The 21061-nt window shown below is 33.8% G+C and overlaps 1 protein-coding gene across 3 annotated transcripts in view; it reads right to left on the bottom strand.

Moving 5' to 3' along the window:
* The window catches only part of LOC105194310 (plexin-A4), a 299262-nt gene that overhangs the window by 234714 nt on the left and 43487 nt on the right, over positions 1–21061 (bottom strand). Inside the window, exon 1 of one of the 3 annotated variants that reach the window (XM_011159164.3) lies at positions 12413–12770. The exons of the other annotated variants lie outside the window; for them this stretch is intronic. The gene's annotated coding sequence lies outside the window, so the exon portion shown is untranslated. Of the gene's footprint in view, positions 1–12412; positions 12771–21061 lie in introns of those variants that run through there. 3 annotated transcript variants of the gene reach the window in all.

Raw genomic sequence — 21061 nt, 5'->3', positions numbered from 1 at the left:
ACTGATCTTTAGTTTTATTTATATCTTGATTTCAATTTTTAATTTCAAAGTATACCGCTTCAAAATAGGTTTCAAAAATACCAAAATTAAATAAAGTTAAATTTCTAGAAATATTACTGGTAAAATATACACATTACAATTCATTCTGTCAAGCATGTACATTTTGTCAAAATTTCAATTTAAAAGTTATTTATTATGCTATATGAGAAAATAAGTAAATTGTTTTCTTGGTCTCAAAAATTCGAAAACGCTAATAAACAAATAATACTTCTTTTAAATGTTTATTGATGATTTTAGTGTTTCCAAAAATAGTTTACTTATTTCATCAATATTGAAAATTGGTTGTTGGAACGAAAAAGAAAATACAAAGAGAGCGAGAACGAAAGAGAGAAATACACAAATAAATAATGCATTTTTTCAAATAGCGCGTTAATAAGATTAAATTGATTTTTTATATGAATAATTGTTTTTAAATCAACTTATCTTTTCATCACAAATTAATAACAGAAAAATGTAAAAATGGAATACAAACAAAAACATCATTTAAAAATTTGTATGTTATGAAACAGTAGATTAATCAGATTAATACGTGGCAAAAAGTTGAAAAAAAAAGTTACAAATAAGTCAAACATGCATAACATATAATTTTATGTTTTACTTTTGTTCAATTCGTGCTCCATGGATTTATTTAAAAAGCATCTTTGAACAAAACCGCGACTTTTTAAACGAGAAAGTCGACTGGAATTGCAAGTTGCATTTCTTGCCAAACTCTGAGCAGCATAATAATGACTGTTCGTACCTTGATAAATGTCGTTTAAAAAACGATAAACACGATGGTTAATCTTGCCACTGAATCACTATTATTTTACAATGTCAGTGTGTCAACAACGAAGGCCGTTCTAAAATGTGCTAAATCCCTACTCAATTAACATTTCTTAAGCGGTTGCTATAAGAAATAATCATCGTACCGCAAGAGTCATTATGATCGGGTTGGACACGTTATTACGATCATGTTACATGCAGTAGCAGAGAAAGATAATTATATTTCCACATGTCGGTTTTCTCTGCCAGCGCAAAGTCGTTAATGTGGAATAAAGGTGGGTCGTGCAGTTTTATGTAGTTCATGTACACGCATGCTTCAAAAAGTTTCTTGCACTCTTGTATGCAGACTTATGTTGAATTGAAAAAGAACTTATATTTTTATAAAATGGTAACATGTAAACGTCATTTTATAAAATATTAATAATACTGAGAAAAAAATAACTAAATTTTAATAAATATTTATTCGAATGTGCCAACGACATATTTACTAAATGTCTAAAATATATATTCAGTACAAGAAATTTTAAAAATCCAAATGCTATTTCGACGCAAGATCGAATTTAAGGTTAAAGAGATCCTAAATCAAATTACCGACTTTATTTATTAGAAAATATTTTTGAATTGGCTTGACGGAATTTCAAATGCACAGAAATTGTTCGTGTTAATAGTGAACAAATTTTTTAAGCACATTATAAATTGTTAAAAATTAAAAACAATATTTGTTTGTTTTTATCACGAAAAATCGCTTTTTACCCTCTTCATTTTTGTGTGTATTTTCATTATGTAAAAGAAATTGGAATTCTATAAAACCAATTCAAAGATATTGCCTAATAAAAAAATGTCGATAATTTGCTATAGAATCGGCCAGACAGGTTCGAGCAGGATCAAGAATGCGATCGTTTTCGCGGGTCTCGCTCTTGCTGGGCCCATCGAGATGGGCCCGAAACGAGTTCCAGGAAGAAAGACAAAGGGTCTATAATGATGGTGAAGCAAAGCGGTGAACGGAGAGGGTACCAAAAGACAAAAAGAGAGGGAAAGAGAATCGTCGTTGCTGGTCTCGACAAAAGCTAATTTGACTTCGCACTTTCATTGCGAAATCGCCAAGGTTCAGCGAGGACAAAAGAAAATATGTATACTTCCTCTTTTTTTCTTCGTCTCGAGGAGAAAGACCTCCGGAAAAGAAGGTCCAGTCGTTATTATCAGAATGAAGGATCGAGAGACACACTTATCTTTAAAGAGGCCTTCAAACGCAAAACCAAAAAGAGCCTGAAATCGTTTGAATTTTAAACCACTCGGTCTGCTCGAAGATTAATGGCTTCGACCATCCTCTCGTTTCTTCCGTCGAAAACCGAGAGCCAGAAAAAATATGTGCGCACATGGAACCAATTGCGAAAATGTAGAGCTCGACGACGCATGTGAATTCACGTTTTGTGTTAATTCTCAGCCGGAAAGAATGTTCCTCCTTGTTTCTAATTTCAATTAATCGATTAATATACAATTAATATACAGTCGGTAAGAATTCAAATAAAAAATAAAGCTAAAATTTTTAATAACTCGTAAACATACGTGGATATTTATTGCGTGTTATAAATATGTGTATAATACAATAGTAGAAAGATATAAAATACCAAAACATTTTTAAAAAATACCAAAAATTTGAAATATGTAATTACAATATTTCACACACAATTACTACACTTTCCTCAAATATAATATTATTTAATAAGATTATTGAGAACTACTTGCTAAATCAAAACGCGTCTGAAAAAAGAAAGAAGAAATACTAAATGGAATAGTTAAGCTCAGCGCTCTAATCTATAACTTACAGTATATATCTTTATTTCTTCATGTTGTTTGCTACGGACTAAAATATAATAACATATCTGCCATCGAAACCATGCTTAAAAGGCATGAAATTTAACGTACCACGCCTAAGATTGATACACACACCTTTATTAATGCGCATTTAATGTGTTACAAAATGTATGCAGTGGCGAAATTAAAGCGCACTGAAACGAAAACGATGATCATTTAAATAATGTCCTTGAATATTCATTTCGATTGGTAAGAAGATAAACGAGTCGGGATAAGATAATTATAAGGAAGGATCTAATTCATGGAATTGCGCTTCTATACGTCGTATGGATATGGAAGATTATAACGGTGTCGTGGATCTATCTACTCTCTTTTCTAATCCAGCCTCTCCCAGAAAAAAAGGGTCAACTCAAAAAAGATATATGCACGCTAAAATAATTCATATTAAGTTATAACTAATAATAAAGAAATGTATAATTATGATTCCCAACCTTTCTTAATTAAGCATACTCATAAAACTATCATTTTTTAAACAGAAAGTATAAATTAAAATTTAATACAATACTATAATTAATTTTGGAACATATGACATGTACTCAGATGTTTTTTTCAAAGGTTGATCAACCTGGCAGACTTAAACACATTAAGATACGACAGAATAATAACGATCAAAAGTTCAAAGAGTATGCCATATCAAAAAGTTTTTGAAAGATATAACTGTGACATTTTTTTCGTTAATTCGAAGCATCTAGTTTTCGAAACATTAAGAAGCCTTTTGTTTTAATTTTTCTAATAAATATAAATTGTTGAAAATTAAAAAAAAAATTTTTTTAATTTTATAACTTATTTAAAAATAAAAATATATATATTTGCTTGTTACCGTATTCTTTAAAGTTTGGCGTTTCAATTAAAAGATAACTGTTTAAACATGTTTTTTTATGAGTTATAGATAAGTTATAAATAAATAATAAAAGTTGAATTTTGCCATATTTAGTGTGTAGTTCACACATCAAAACGGATAATGCATCATTTTAGAATTAATACTCATCAGCATTTAACTTTTTAATTAACTATGCAAAGTGTAGAGGAATGTATTTAAATGTCTTGAAATTTTTAACTCGTTTTAACTGTATCAATTGCTCCAAATAATTTGCAAACTCGTATGCGGATTTATTTTAGATTTTGCGTACGTGACGCCATCGATCTATTTATATAGTAACAGTCATGTCTACTTATTGATTAGCATATCGATAATGAGAAGAATAAAAACAAACCGCACAGAAAGCAACGCACACTTGTCACACACGCGATCCCTCGTATATAACGCATCTCACAAAACAAAAATCCAAGATTTCAGTATTAACAGACACATCACAGACACATTTTATTTATATTTATATTTATATATAAACAAAACTGCTAAATTATTGCTATAGAAGCTTACAGGTTTTAAAACGAGAAGACAATATATAAAAATTAATTTTATATACATATATAAAACTTGATTAATTTGAACTTATTATATTCACTGTACTATATGTGTACCTCTATGTACGTCATATATATAACGGTATTATATAGCTTTATCTATTATATGAACGATACTAGTTCATGATTTTTTTTTAATATTTAGATTCAAGATATTCCATGTGAAACGTTCGCCAAACCTAGTCACATATCTTACACCATCTATGTGATATGATATCCGCCTCGGGTAGACGCATATTTGGCGAGCGGAACCGGCTTTACTTGCGCTCGGGCGTCGCGATATGATATGTATACACATGCATGCAAACATACACACACACACACACACACAGAACGCGTGTAGATGCACCGTCGCGCGTGTAGCAATACGGTCGAGCGCCTCCCGGGTGTGCAGGCGTGGATTATTGCGCGAATGATTCAGTGACCAGTCACTCGCGCGAGTTCACGGCTGCTTTCTTGCTATCGTCGATAGCATGATACATTCGCGATTCTAGCGGCGCGGCAGGATCGACGGCACACCACAACAAAGTTTTCTTATTAAGCGAATCGGCCAGGAGTACCGTTACGAAAGATATGTATCGCGTTACATGCAATTAGGACAATGTGTCGCTTGACCCCGCGCCAACCCAATGTCGTTTATCGAGGAACGTGCTCTGAAAGTTTTACGTATCGATAGGCATTATCTTATATAAAAGATGTATTTAAATATTTATTACGGAAATGAAAACGTTAAAGTGTATAAAAATAAGCGGCGAGTAAAAGAAACTCTGAGGACTTTAAACCGAATACCGAAAACCACAGTGAAAAAGAGTTTGGTAATAATAATTAAGCTTTGGTAAAATAATTTCAATTAAATATTTGATTGATATAACTAAATATTTATATAATATTTAACAATAATATTTAATTATTAACCAAATGTAATAATGGTAATCAATCGTTACTAAATGGTTACCAAACGATTATTAAATATTACTAAATATTTGATTATATAATAAACTGGACATTTATTCGAAACTGTTTCACCAAAACTTCGTAACTATCATCTAGGCTTCATTACTATTACGTTTTTTCAATGCACTAAAATCTTTTATGACTTTCGATATTAAATTATGACTATTAAAGGTAATAAAAAAATAATTTAAATAGAAAGATATTTCGTCTAATTGAATTAAATTTTTAAACAGATCTTTAAAATTATATGGATCTCCTTTTATCTTATTGCCATTTTCTTATCATATTACCTATATTAAATTATTCTCGTTAAATGAATTAATTTTAATCGATCATCGAAAATGCACGTACACTATCCGATTTCTCTTTTATACATTTTTGCACCTTTTTCTCTCTCATACGATATTCGCCGTTCGTAGCTAAAAATTTTTGATCCCACGACAGTCGGGATGCGGGCAAAGACTACGCCTGCATAAATTGATTAACCCATTCATACTTTCAGCTCACCCTCCCCCGCCTCTTGTCCATTCATCGCGGTTATGCGCCTCGCCGTTATAAAAGCCAACTCCAGACGACGCGTTCGCTTATCAAGTATTCACGGATATTACTAAAACGTTTGAATAAACTCTGCGAATATATCTTTTGAGTTAACGTAATCAATTTTTTCTCGTGCGTAAGCTGAGATCGGAAAATTCTGTTAAAATTTATTTCAAAAAGCAGAATAGAACTTTTATTTTTAAAACTGTATTCGCAAAAAATTTTTAAGCGATAGAAACTCACGAGCTATTCACATTGAATTGATTACATATTGGTTTTATATTGTTGTTACATAATTGCATTTATAATAACCGTTTTAGTACGAGCAGATTTCTTCCATTTAGATTTTTCCCTTAATAAGAAGTGCGTTTGCCCATTCAAATTAACGACGCGTTGCTCCTTAATATTCTTACTGCGATGAGGCAAAATCCGACCAGGCGGTAGTGCCATACTTCCCGAGATTGTAATGACGTCGTTTCCGTGCTTCTCTATGTAACGTACCACGTGCGGCACAACTACACCGTTAACACCGCGTTACCGTCGCCTTTAATGAGAAAATTAACTTTTCTACCGTGGAATTGTTCGAGTCGGGCAGACGTCTATACTAGGAGGGATAAGACATTGCGTCGATTCCGATCAATGGATTCTTCTCTCCCATACACACATGCACGCATAACATACGGACACGCACGCAGCACGCGCACACATACGAACACTTCATCTCAAACTGCACCTCGTACACGGGACTGGCTGGATGACGTATCTCTCCATTATCCATGCCTGTCCATCTTCAGATAGTCTGTAGACAGTGGCGTAGCTCAAAGGTACTAGCCGCAAGATAATATATTTTCGCCCACCCGCAATTCTCCCATCCCGCCTAGAATATTATAAAATATTTCGAAAAATTTTACTTACGTACAAAAAAACAAAGACTTACAGATTTATTCGATTCTGTTTATTCGTTTTGTTTACGCGGACTCTATCTTTAAGTACATTATTATTTATGTAATCTTGGATAGACTTATTATTAGATGCCTTTACCTAAAAAAAACTTTAAGGGTGAGAATATGCAACATCCTTGAAATATATCAATTATATTAAAATTTCTTAATTTCTTCGAACGCAAATTGGGATGCGTGACTCGCGTGACTCGGTGTGAAAGCGACGGCTTTGTAACTGACAGGTTGCGAATTTGACCCTCCTTTTAACCCACCGTGTGAACCGTAAATCTTTCAGGCAACAGTCAAAGTTTCAAATAGCTGCATCACTGCTCTGTATTTTGATACATAAAAAAAAAAACAATACAACATCTGAATTTAAAATCGTTTAGAATACAAAGTAGAGACCTAACAGAATACAATTTTTTTAATTTTTTACAACTGATTTATCAAGATAAAAATGACAATAATAGCGTGAATAATCCACGATTCACACGACGTGAAAAACGGCGGTTCACACGGAGGGTTAAATTCGTAAATCTTTAGTGCAAGTCATAAAGAAAATCTTTAAATCTGGGGGACGTCTACACTGAGAAAAATTACTAAATTTTGATAAATATTTGTTCGAGTAATTTAACGATAATCTTTTCTTATTCAATAAATACCGTAGTAAATATTTCATTGCAACTATTAGAACAAATATTTATTAAAATTTAGTAATTTTTTTCTTTGTGAAACTGATAATCCGCTCCATTACTACGAAACACAAATTACAAAATTGAATAATAATAATTTTTACAGAAAAATGTTGGCGTTGACTGCGTATCGCGTTGTATTTACTTTTTCCTTCACGGTAGAATCCGAGGAAAATACATCCTGATTAGGCACTGTTGACACAGGCGGAGCTTATCTACTTTCCGTGAAAACGGTCTAACGTTTCACGAAGCAATGAGCCTTCAAGCTTGAAGTAGTACAAACCGCTTGAAAATGCAGTTTTGTGCCGTGGACGGAGGAATAAAGAGCGCGTTGTGGCCGTTACGAGGACGGTGGATTACACACGATTCACCGCTCCAGACTCAGGGATGATATATACGCAACGGAATACCGTAGGGAAGAATACTAGCCGCATAAATTCGGGGCGCGAGTCGCGGCGACGACGACGACGACGCTAAGCGACATATTTCCCGGGCTAGCGTTTGTATCCCGAAACGGTATTAAAGTATTAAAACGTCCTGGTGAACGCTCTCATTCCGAATCGTCCTGTTCCGCCTGCTCGCTCGGATCCTCCGTTTTCGATTCTCCGCGAAATATATATTGCGCATTATATTCAAAACGTGAAAACTGCGTTATCTTACTATGAGCGTGAGAATTATTTTATCACGGAAAGTTCCGAAACACGGGCCGCGTGAAATATTCACGCGTGCTCCGAAAATTTTCCGTACCTGCGATCGCTCTGTAGGAGAATACTGAAATATTTAACTCCGAAGAACGACTTTACTATCTGTGTCTGAATAGCTTGTTTCCGGCTTGATTCAAAAAGTCATATGCAGGTATCTTTAAAATATAAGTGTATATACAGTTGGCCTGAAAATACCAAACACAAAGAAAAATTTCTACGATAAGATTGTAATAGATTGTTCTCAAAAGAAAGCTTGTGTCATTAGTTCTTAGATTGTAGAATTTTAATATTTTACATTACATACACACGCAATTCAAAATTACACTAGGAAAAATTTTTATTGTAATAACAAATAATTTGGTTAAAATATACTGAACAAAACTATTTAATATATGTAATTATTCAGTTCATGTAAATATTTTTTTATTTATATGTATTTCGTACAACCAAACAAATTTTTTGTTATGTAAAACAAAATATTTGATTCCAGCGAGTAAAAAATGTTTCGACTGAATGGCTTTTGCTGAAGGCACTAAATTTTTTCTTGTGTAAAGTTGAAGAATAAGATATTTTAAGAATACGTTTTCTTGAATATAAAACTTTTTCGTTTACATTTAATGTGTCCTATTATTCAATCTTACACATCTCAATAATCAAATATTAAATACAAATTCTGGCAAAATAAAATCTATTCAAAATTAATAATTTAACTGTTTAAGTAAAATATATTAAAAATAATACAACATTATTGAATATATTCAAATAACTTATTGATAACTTTTTCATTAATTTCATTAGGTTTTCATTAATGACAATGTCTCATTATTTACACATTAGTTTCTTATTTTTGTGTAACTAACAATTTATTAGAAAATTTTAAAAAAATTTTAAATTTATATTGTAGAATATTGCGCAAGATTACATCAATATATTCGTGCTCCGAAAAATTCTCAGTTTTACGTAGTTCTCTGAAACAATATTAGGATATTAAAGTTTCGTGGAAATTTCTTTTCCCATGGCAATATCTCATTTTCTGGAAATAGCGTTATATGTGCATAATAGGCAACAAATCACAAATACATTATTTTATTACAAACTCCAACTACATTGAACACCGATTGATGTATTGCGTTTTAAAACGCAATTTTATTCCTTCGTAATAATTAATAAATAACTGCAAAATAATTTTAATATGCGTCAATATTTTACTGTGTATCCTGTAATTAAAATATCTGTCTTGTGCTTGTTTTAACCTTGGCATACTATTAATTCTATATTAATTATGTGTGCTATTAAATTTATTAATACATATTCATCCTTAGTGACGTAAATATATTATATCGGCTACAAAATATCAAGTATCAAAGATGACTACATTTGCAATTCCGAGTGCAAAAGGATGTCAGAGAACATTACGCAGCTCCAAATAATATAGCAGAAAAAGATTTCAAATATTCTTCGCATGAAACAAACGCGTATGTATATTCATATCGGAGCTATGTATAAATTGTAAATTTCTAAAAGGTGTAATATCCTCCAATCCCAATTTTATAGGAATTTACAGAAAAAATTACGAGAAAAATGTTTTTTTGTCTAATTATTTAATCAATGCCACCAAAATTTGCATAAACATTTTATTGGTGATCTGTTCATGATTTCTAGTGGTGTATCTATTTTTAAAATTTATCCTGACTAAATGAAATTTGAACGGATAGAACTTCTTTTCAAAACTAACGACGCAAACTCATATAAGGTGACTAGTTTTTATCAATAAAAAAACATTTAAAATTACCAAAAAAACTGTTTATTTTCATTAGTGTATTAAAAAATTAAAAATCAACACTAAAGTAACCTGCAATAATTACAACTCATAAAACCATTTCAAAGTTATTTTTTCTCTTTTTCAATACAGAATGTGACCCGCAAATGTAATTAACAATGCAAATAAGCGATAAGAATAAGAAATGCAAAAAACCGCATTTTCTAAATGCGGTTTTTTGCATTTCTTATTCTTATCGCTTATTTGCATTGTTAAAAAAATGTAACATGACACCTTTTCAAATTAATAATCATGTATATACACAATAGTTATAAACATTTGTCATATAAAAACAGAGATACTAGATTATAAGCTTAATAAAAAAATAATTGTTTGAAACGATTATGTACCGTTGAAATTTGAGTTTTAAGTAAATTATAAGAAAAAAGCAAATTATAAACAAATTATGATTAAAAGAACTAATAATTTCAGATTCTATATATAAAACTCGTAAAATCAAATAAAAAAAGCATTATCCTTCATTCGAAGTAAATATTATCAACCTTGACAGAAGTTAATTTAAAACTTGGAAAAACGTATGACGTAAAAACATTAAATAAAGCAAAAAGCAATGACTAGGAAATTTTTATTAAGAAGAAATGACTAATTGTAAGTGCATTCAGAAAAAAAAAAGGTAAGAGATAACGTTCTAGGCAACAGAATATTGACGCGTTTATGGCAGATATAAAAAAAACTATATATAAGATAAGACAGTATCGCTTGAGAGCGATATTTTATTTCATTACATGTTCACAATACTACGATAAATGTACGCCATTATTTTCTTTCAGTTACGCGACCCAAAAGATACTTTCTAGAACACTCCTTCACAATGAATCTTGTTAAGTCACTTTTCGCCGACAGCGTAACGTACAGTACAGGTTTACACTACAAAAAAAAAGTTTAAAAGTTCCGTAAGTTTTCGAAAGTTTTGTATCTTATTAATCTATATTTCATTAAGGATGTATGTGTCATCTCAAAACTATAAAAAACATAAAAATGTCACAGAATATTCTATTACATGGCGTATCTGTAAAATTTGAACACAATTCACTTATTGGTTGAAAAGTTATTTAATATTTTGTTTATTCTTAAATCTTGTGTAAAATCGCGTTTTGTAGTATTTATTTGCAGATTTGATGGGAAAGTAGCATTACCAATTAAATCGAAATTTTTACATATACTAATAAGGCTCTAATAAATATTCGTGCAAAAATTCAATTAATTCCACTTATTCGTTTAAAAGTTATTTATTTAAAACTGCAGCAAAATACAATAATGTTCGCTGCAGAAACTATTATGAATCAAAATTTTCATTGTTTTCTTCTTTGCAGCTGGTTTTAGGATCAAAATTCGGACAATCGCGATCAAAGTTTTTGTTGTTGATTAAGAAAAAAAGAATAAACTAGAGAATTCTTCAATTTTTAAATTTCGATAACCTTTAGCTCGTATAGCGAAAATATCCTTGAACTATAGCAGTACTTTAGTTTTAATGCATTTATTATTTTTAATTGATCAAAATAATCGAAGGGAAAACTTCGCTTAAAAAATTCAGAAGTTGGTTTACACATTAACAATTTCTTTCTTTAATCGCTTGCGTTCTTTCGACCAGTTAGACAGCTTCGCGTCACGCTTAAAATTTCATCCACACCCTTCTTCCCCTCCTCCAATTTAGAATTCAATGGTGTAGCTAAAGCAGCGGTTCTCAAAATCTATCCGAAATAACCTCGAAAGTATTGCATCACTGAAAGAAACTTTATTATTATAGGAGTATACAAAGTGCGTCTCTACCTATTATCTTCACCTGGAATTTGACTGAACAATTTAAAGCAAGCTTCCGCTCCGGAAGAAACGATTCACATATTTTTGATGAGCAATCGGATTCTCAAATTTGTTAAGAATATGAAAATTACATAGGCGCCGGAGATTACCCCCCTCCCCCAGTTCATACGTAAAATTGAAAACTCTAAGCGAATATAATCTGATTTACGATAGTGAGATTCAATGGGAGTCGGAGCAGGAGTCGAGAGATTAAGAACCGCTGCTCTCTGGAACGATGTTCTCAAACACAGACCGGACTCGCTTTCTTTCCGACGCAACATCTAGCACGTCCGAACCGAGGTGAACGAAGTTCCAGCTCCCCGACGAATGCAAAATGCAACGGTCCTTTATGCTCCATAATCGACTCGCAACACTCGCTTTATCCGTGAAACCGATACCTGAGAATAAGGCGAGAGAGACTGAAGAGCTGGCCCTCTCGGAAAAAAATAAGACTCATGGCTCGTCCGCAAAGTTGTATTCAAAACAGAGATAAATTGCTTCTGAAGTGTCCAAATAACGATCGAACAAACAAAAGAGACGTGTCATTTCGACTGACCAACCTAAGCGTAATTATCTAATCAATCGCAATAATCTTTTTATCTTTGGTTTTCTACGAGAAACTCTCAGAGAATTCTCCAGATTTCCCCCATGGTATTACACTTGGCAAGGCGCCCTCGTTGATCGTAGCAATTTGATATATAGGATATCGCAAAAACCACGCCTATGCGAAAGGTATCCGTCGTGCCGGAGAGCCGTTCGACGCGAGAATTTCGGCCGCGAGCCAGCAGCACCATGATGGTGGAGGAGGTTAAGTCTTACCTGTCACGCGTGTTGGCGCCTGTCGGCGGCTTTCGTGCTTCTCCGTGAAACTTCGACGGCGGCCCGCACGCCGACACGCCTGCACATTATCCCTCGGTACGTCACTGAACCCCGATATCCGCTCTGTGCCGGTGGATTATAACGATATATTTCACTATTCACTTGTTTCTTTCAGGCGGCCGCGGAATGCAACACCAGGACGCGCGACTACGCCACGCACGGACGCGGTTAGTCACCACCGAACCGATGTATCGAACTGCTTCGCACTGCTCTCACGTGATCACACAGCGGCCACTCGCGCACGCGTCCTCCCGCACGGGGCGACGATCGTTCGACGAACTGACCCGGACTGTGAATCACAGCTACGGCGGCGGCGGCGGCGGCGGCGGCGAAGGGCTCGCGAGCTCGGAGCAGCGGCGGGGATGGCCGAGCCCGCGCGGACGCGGCCGAACGCTCACGGACTTACACGAGCAGGCGCGGCTCCGCGTTCCGAACTCCGAAGCGCTCCCGACGGACGCACCACCGTCGTCGTCGTCGTCATCGTCGTCGTCGTCGTCGTCGTCACCGCCGCCGCCGCCGCCGCCGCGCGTTGCTGCGCGCCTTGCCTTCGTGTCTCTCTTCGAGGGGTGTCGCGTGACCACGAGAAGTCGCGCAATGCGCTGTACACTGTCTGGCACGAAGGCTACACAGCACACTCGTTATCTTTTTGCTCTCGTTTCCGATCGTGAGATTCGCCGTAGGTCATAGCGGGTAGGCAGGTAGCGGAGAGTGAGAGAGAGAGAGAGAGAGTAACGAGAGCGTGATCGGCCCTTTACTCCGATGCTCTTTTCCCCGAAACGGTTTAAACGCCCTTTTTCTCACTTCATTTGCCAGGAGCGATGCGAGAGACGACGCGTCCCCGGGAGAGAACGTACTCGCGTCGCGCGCCTATGAGAGACGCGATGTTACAATCGATGTTGCGATGAGCGAAGGCAGTCTCCTCGCGCGAGCGAGACGACCTTCCTGCGAGCGAGGACGTCGCTATTGCGAAACGTTGCTTGGGCAACGCGCAACCCCCTTGCCGTCGAAGCTTCGCGTATACCTGTCGAGTTTCTCCGCGGCGATTCTTCCTGCTCCTCTCGGCAAAGCGACGAGACGCGGCGCGTTCTCACGCATTTTTATCGCGCCCGCCGCGCGGGGAAAGCTTCGACTTCAATGGAATTCCGTCTATAGTCGGTGCGCGCTGCACCATCGGCCGCACCGACGCTACCTTGCGCGATGGTCGTGCATGCGTCCTCGCGCGGATTGAAATAACACGCGCGAATTGAAACGATGTAATCACAATCGAGCAGATCTAAGAAGGTGCTTAGTTTATTGCACACAGAGCAAGCACTTGCTCTTTCACTCTCACAATAGCGGAAGCGAAAAGCAAATAAGTTATCGCGATAACGTTAATTACGCGAAAACATATATCATTTTTCATTGTTCCACTTTATAATGAATAAATATTTAAGTAGCACTTAAGTAATACTTTTAGGGAATATATCATTTATTATTTGTCGTATGAGAGAAATAAAAACAAAGCTAAAAATGAAGTTGTATCTTTTTCCTGTTATTTTGTGAAATATCATATTTTTTAATTTGTTTTATATATACTTTAAATTTGCATTTTGTGATAACCGAATTCAACTGCAATCTATTTTTGCCAGGGGTCGGCAAAATAACTGATACGACTTATTTAAAATAAATAATAAAAATAGGTAAAAAAAAGTTAAAATGATAAATATTAAATAACTATTTTATTTTATTTTAAATTTATATTTTAAATAATACCAATTAAAAATTATTGTAAATGTTTGTAAGCAACGCTAGTTTTTTTTTATTTCAATAAAACCAATCCAGTCAAAAATAACCAGCAATAAAAACTTATTTATAATATTTATTTAAACTTAAATAATTTCTTTTTTTATTTAAAATAAGAAACACATCATAAAAAGTTATTTAAAATAATAAACAGATAAGAAGAGGGTATTATACTACTACTGTGAATTACGTCTATTCCTATTATCTCCATGACGAATTTTAACGATTGCTCATGGAATTCTTTGTTTAGGAGCTCATCGTTTTTTAGTGACTCTAATATGCCAGTACACAATAGTTGACAATTGTTATTAGGCATTTTTAGTTTTGAGCACTTCACACTTTTCCAAGATGCATTTTAGCACTTAATTATACATGCTTCCTTATTATTTTTGAACTTGAACGATTATCACACGAAAGTATGTACACTCGAGTGTTTTTTTATTATTTTACTTTTTATTTTATACACATTTGGAGTTATGCAAAGTCAAACAATAACATGGAATTTTGTCAATAATGTGGCTTTTTAGGCGAAATTTTTACATTAAAATGTTTTTTCAATAAATCGATTGTCACTGTAGAGGGCTGTGTTCAGAAACATTAGAGATATCATTAGAAATATCATTTTATCCTTATTTAACAGTAAACAATAAGGATAAAATAATATCTCTAATGTTTCTCGCACAGGTCTCTATAGTGATAATCGATTTATTGAAAAAACATTTCGAAATAAAAATTTCGCTTAAAAAACCGATGCATTATTAACAAAATCCTATGTTATTGTTTAACTTCGCATAACTCAAAATGCGTACAGAATAATAAAAAATTAAATAACAAAAAACAACACTTGAGTGTATATATATTTGTATGAAAATACGTTCAGAAACATTGAAGATATCATTAGAAATATCATTTTATCTTTAATTGTTTAATTAATATTATTAAACAAGGATAAAATAATATCTCTAATGTTTCTAAACAAATTCTAAATTAGAAAAATTCTAAATGATGGAAATCTAAAAATATATAATTTTGTAAGAAAATACTGTGTCTCTTAAACTAAACCAAAATTTTTTAAATTTATTTTTAAACTAACTATATTACCATCACTTTTCCTCATCCGCAGCTTATGCGTCATATTTTCATAAATCATGTCCTAAGTAATAAATATTTCATTACTTTAAGTGTAGAATTTGTTAAAGAACACTGACGAATATACTCATTGCATTCGAGTTTCAATAGAAAACACTGATCACTAATAAAATTATTCAATAAAATAAAAAAGGGGTGCCATATTACTCCCTTCTCCTCTATTGAATAATTATCTCATTTTATTTTATTTTAAATACATATTTTGAATAATGTTATTTTAAATACGACCAACCTCTTAATTTTTGCATAAAATGTACTAGAGCTTAAAGAGCAATCTTGAATCACATTTCTGATTTTACAATGCAGATATTTCAAAATGCAATCGAACGTAGTCGAGCACTTAGGTCACTATGCACGGCTGCAAGTCGCTCGCCCGTACATACACCTTATCCATTCCATAATGTGTAACGCCGCATTAATGGTGTCCAGGTGTTATGCGATACGGACGACGAAATACGATAGCTTCCTCGTCAACGAGCGAGAAGTGTTGCGCGTACCGACATAATGTGGACATCGAGCAATTCTACAAGTCGCTCGCTCGCGCATGAAGCGAAGGAATATCGTTTTTCGTCAAGCTTTTCTTCCGCCTGCCGAGACCGAACGACTATCGCAAGATGGTTCACGCAGTGGCTCGAAATCCGAGCCAGTGAGTACTGTTACGCGTATTTGCATCGTTGCAGGACATTGTTCCGCGTATATTAAGCTAACCGCCATAAGAGTTTCAGGTTTGGAATTTTTTAACTAGAATAGCAAGTAATAAGAAAAATTAAAAAATTATTAGACTAGATACTTGGACTAAAATAGCTCATGCCATTATGTAATATTCTCAAATAAAATAATATTTCATTAACTAAACAAATATAGAAATAAGAAAGAAATTTGTAATGTTAAAAATTTTAAATTTGACGATACACAGAAAATTACCAAATTTTCAATCTTAATGCGTAAAGCTATTATGTCGATTTAGTTTAGGTTTTTTTTTTTATTAATGTAGCTACGATTTATATTATTCTCAATGTTTCTTATAGAATGATTCTCAAGTATTATATATATATATAATTAGATTAAGAAATATATAATAAACTTGAAAATGATAATTTAATTAAATATGACGATTGTATAATTTTAAGAAAAGGATCATTAAGACGACATGTAGTTTCACATGGTTCTTCATTAAACGAAATATTTAGTACAAGGTTCATTACGATGATGAAAGCGTGTTAGGAGTCGTATTATCGCGACATCCGCCTCGTCCGTTGCAGTTGATAAGACGGGATAGGCCCACGCCACCCACGCCTGCCAGAACGAAAGTTAGCCCACTCATTCTTTCGAGCAAGTCGAGTTCAACGGCGCAATTGCTTACAAGGAGATTCAAAATAGTGTCAAGCACATGATCTATAAAATATCGAACTTATCACCCGGATATCACCCTTAAACTCACGACACTGAGATTTACAGAAATATTCATATATTTTTTTATTCACTCCAACCATTGTTGAATGATATATATAAACACTTATCTAAGATAAGTTTCGTTTGATAATATCACAAAAACAATTTCATTCTTCTTTCTCGCATGAGTAATATGAAAGATCAAAATAGTAACTCTAAACTGTTTTATCGTTGCTGTCACGAGGATTTTTCGTGTTGCCGAAAATTCGTCTCCAATCTCTGGATCTAACACACGTAACGCGAAGTCGTTTATCCACGTGTACAAAGGATCAAAAATAAAATCTTACATCACGAGAGTGAAGAGGATATTTGTGTAAAAGAGTAAAGTATTTTTAGAAATTTATTTTCACAGACAAAGCAAATTTCAAACTCCAGAGGTTTTAATTTATTTCTGTCACACTTTTATCATCTTAATTGTGCATTTAGGCATCTTAATAATATGAGCAAAGTTATAAACTGTTCTTGAATCTATGTTTTTCCAACTAATTATCATCTTGAAAATTAATTGATAAAAATTAATTAGCTTTTAATTTCACAGATTTCTTCAACACAATACACACACATTAGTTTCTTTATATTTCCTATTAAAATTTTAATACCTTAAATATTTTTTCTTTTTTATAAAAATTGAAAAATATAGTCTAAAAATTAAAACTTTTATTCAACTGCCATTTTTATTTATATCAATTTATTTTAATAATTTTCGTAAGAGCAATAAAGACACGTTTTCTGATTATAAAAATTCTTGATTTATTTTAGATACTTAAGGAAAACGAAATCATGGCGACCATTGTGGCTTACCTATTATAAAAGTTAAGAACTTTATACGAGTTATTAAAATATCCAAGTTTACAATTAATATGATAAAAGTATAATAAAAATTAACAAAAAAGAAGTTGCAAATTTGTATTTTCTGAAAACAAAATTTTTGAATATCCTATTTCTCCGACTCTCTTAAGCGAATATCCTTTTAACAATATAAGTTTACGAGCATGCTAACATTCCTCTGCGTTTACGACACGTCAATCAAAGTAAAGTAAAATGTCATAGACCTTATTATCGGAAATATCTTTTCTCGTTTCAAATGTGCATGACACCTCAAATCTTAATCGTTGACTGATCTGTTAACCGTTTACACGTTCGTGCAAGTTCGTGCAAGTTTAGCATGAGGCTACCTGTACATGTCGGATCAAAGGAAACCTCGTGGAGCTTGTTCAGCGAAAGAGAAAGGAGCGTAAAAGACGGACAGAGAGCGAAAAAGAGACAAAGAGAAGGCGAGAGGTAGGTAACGAGAGACAGAGAAAGAAAAAGAAAGAAGGAAACAGAGGTGAAGAGAGAGAGAGAGAGAGAGAGCTGCAGGATAGGTAAAAGAGATACGGTCGTTGGCCGGTTCGGGCAAGGCTGCTGGCAAGGAGAACCAGGGCTGTAGTCACAAATAAAGAAGACGGGCACCTCTATCGACACCGCTGCTATAATAACGGGGCGCGCACGAGAAAAGATGAGAATCGTTTCTCCATCCGTCCCGCCTCACCGAAGGGCCCTAAAAACCGGTGCGCTACTTGTAAACCAGTTCCAGATTTAAAAAAAAAGCACCCAGTGCTATCGCGCGCGATGCTCGCGAAAATAAAGCGTTATCTCAGCTAGCTCGTTCCACCATCCAAAAATTATAATCGGATTCATCACAATACGATTAATGAGATTTACAATACGTAGAAAGCACGGTGTAGAAACACCGTACCATACTGTAGATCGTAGGGTTTCGTTCCAAGGCTAAAGCATCTTGTTCTTCGCAATCATTTCAAACGTTTGTAATTATCAAAAAAAGATTTTTCCAACTTTATTAGTTTTAGAAGAAACACACTTATATTTTGTATAAATGTCATTAAAAAAAATCTTATAAATTATATTTGTTTCCCTTCCTCTCTTATTTAGATTCTCTTTTACAATTGTATATAAATCTAATTATAATGTATTAATCTACACTTTTTAAAATAGTCTAGTTTTTCTAAAGAAATTCTAGTTTTTTTTATATAAACTTTATATTGAATTAGCCATTAGCTTGAACAATTTGTAATCGCATGTCAAATTATTTTATAAAATTTATGTAAAGTTAGAAATCATACAACATGTAATGCGATTTAATGTTGTACTATTATTTTCACAGCATTACACATAATAGATCTTTCCGATCTATCCGATCGAGTTACAAGCAAGCGTAAATGATTACTTTTACAACATAAAAAGGAAACATAGTCATTGGAAAACGTATCGATAGCTTCACATGTACGTCGTTTATTTTAAAACTGTAAATCCGGTTTCGAAGATCTCGCCGAACTCGATATACCACATGAGTTTATATCCGCGTCACATTAAAATTCATAACGCTTGAAAGCTGGACACATATCACTTTCAAAGCAAGCGAGACTATTGCTGCATCTGTACTAACCACCTCGGAAAACAGATCTGCACACGGTGCATCGAGAGATTGTAATAAACGTGCCGGTCGTGATTGGACATTCCCACACGAAGAAAACCGAGAAATAATTCGTATTCGCCGCGAGTGACCGTTACGCACGCACCAAGCGGTAATACTACCGTAAGCAAGTATGGTATACTCCACACCTTGGCGATAAGAGTTCCCAGTATTAATCATGCCCTGGCTCCCCTTATCGGTGCATACTGATTATTAACCGCGACGCGGCGTCTCGCCGTCAGTTAAGCGCGTATCCGGCGCTTCTTTTTCTACGTTGCACCAGTATTTCCACCGATGATAAACTGCTTATCTGCGGTTAAACACAAAATTAAGTTAATTAACTTGTGATTTAATGATACACTCTTTAGCAACTAGCTGTTCAAAGTGCCTGTCAATTTATACCTATATTCCACGCAATAAAATTCCGTAAAATTAAACGACTGTGTAATTTTCTACTCTCATTTTCGAAATTATACAAAATTCTGTTTTGTTTTCTTTTTTAAAGAACGGATGTCAGGATCAGACAAAAAGATTCAAATTATAATGTATGTTCGATCCGTTCGAAAAAACGTAATCATTCAGTTTGAATATTTCAGATAATTCAGACAGTAAAGAAGGAAAAGGGCATGCAATATGCATTGCAAAAGAGTAGTTTTTTTCCGAATCTTTACTCTTTTGCATAATACGCAAAAAAATTTAGATTTGAATTATAATAATTTAGGATTTTTGCATCTGAAATGAGCTCAAACAGTTCGAACAATACTTTTAAATCAAAAAGTTCAAACTATTTGACGTTCAATCTTGAGAATGAAACTGGTTCCGAACTATTCGATTGTCTGATGTTTCCAAGCCCTAGTTTAAAGTGAGAAAATGAGATTTCGATCTTTCTCTCTCTCTTTCTTTTTCTAAAATACAATAATAAAATAGATTTTATCCCTTTATAAAATTTACTCAAACAGTAAAATAGTGCAGTCTCATTCGTGCATTGCACATAGTGTAACAATAGTCATTTAAAGGATGTCCGTTCGTATTACAGCCCTGAGAACAACTCCCTGTTGCCGTTTCGCCATATAATTCCGAGAGACGAGGAATTCTGTTTGGTCCTCAGGATGTGAGCATTGCGAGTACCGAAGTATCGGGACAAAGGAACTCCAAGGACAAAAGGATAATTCGCATTGTATCTTGACACTACGGAATCCGTTGCTATTTGTGTCGTAATGTAACGAAATTACAAACGCGGCAATTCGATGAAAAATACTGTGAAAGGCGGTGCTATTGCATTGTAATGGGCAATATTTATACTTAGAAGTTACCACTTTAAGAACAAAACTCGAATAAACGGCTTTTTTATCCTATTTCTTCTCTCGATAATTTTGCGAACATGTTCAATGAACCAGACGTATAAATTAAAATTTCTTGTATAAATTAAAAAAAAAAAATAATAATATAATAATATATAAAAAGGAGCAAACAATTAAGTATTAAAATAGTAATATGTCTTTAATCTTTAGAGAGACGGCCGGCATTTTTTTTAAATTTTGACTTTTTTTTAACATAAAATTTATGCATATATAAAATCAAAGTATTACGTAAAGTTTCAGAGATGCTGACTACTACAGCGGCCACTGGTGTACGACGTTTCAACTTCACAGAGTCCTTTTCAGCATTCATATAAATTTTATTAGAAAAAGTTTTTTATATAACTAAATTATTAAAATTGACATCATTATGTA

Source organism: Solenopsis invicta, chromosome 1 (assembly GCF_016802725.1).
Source record: "Solenopsis invicta isolate M01_SB chromosome 1, UNIL_Sinv_3.0, whole genome shotgun sequence".
NCBI lineage: Eukaryota > Metazoa > Arthropoda > Insecta > Hymenoptera > Formicidae > Solenopsis > Solenopsis invicta.
Note: the sequence above shows the minus strand (reverse complement) of the source record. Positions and strands in the feature narration are given on the sequence as shown.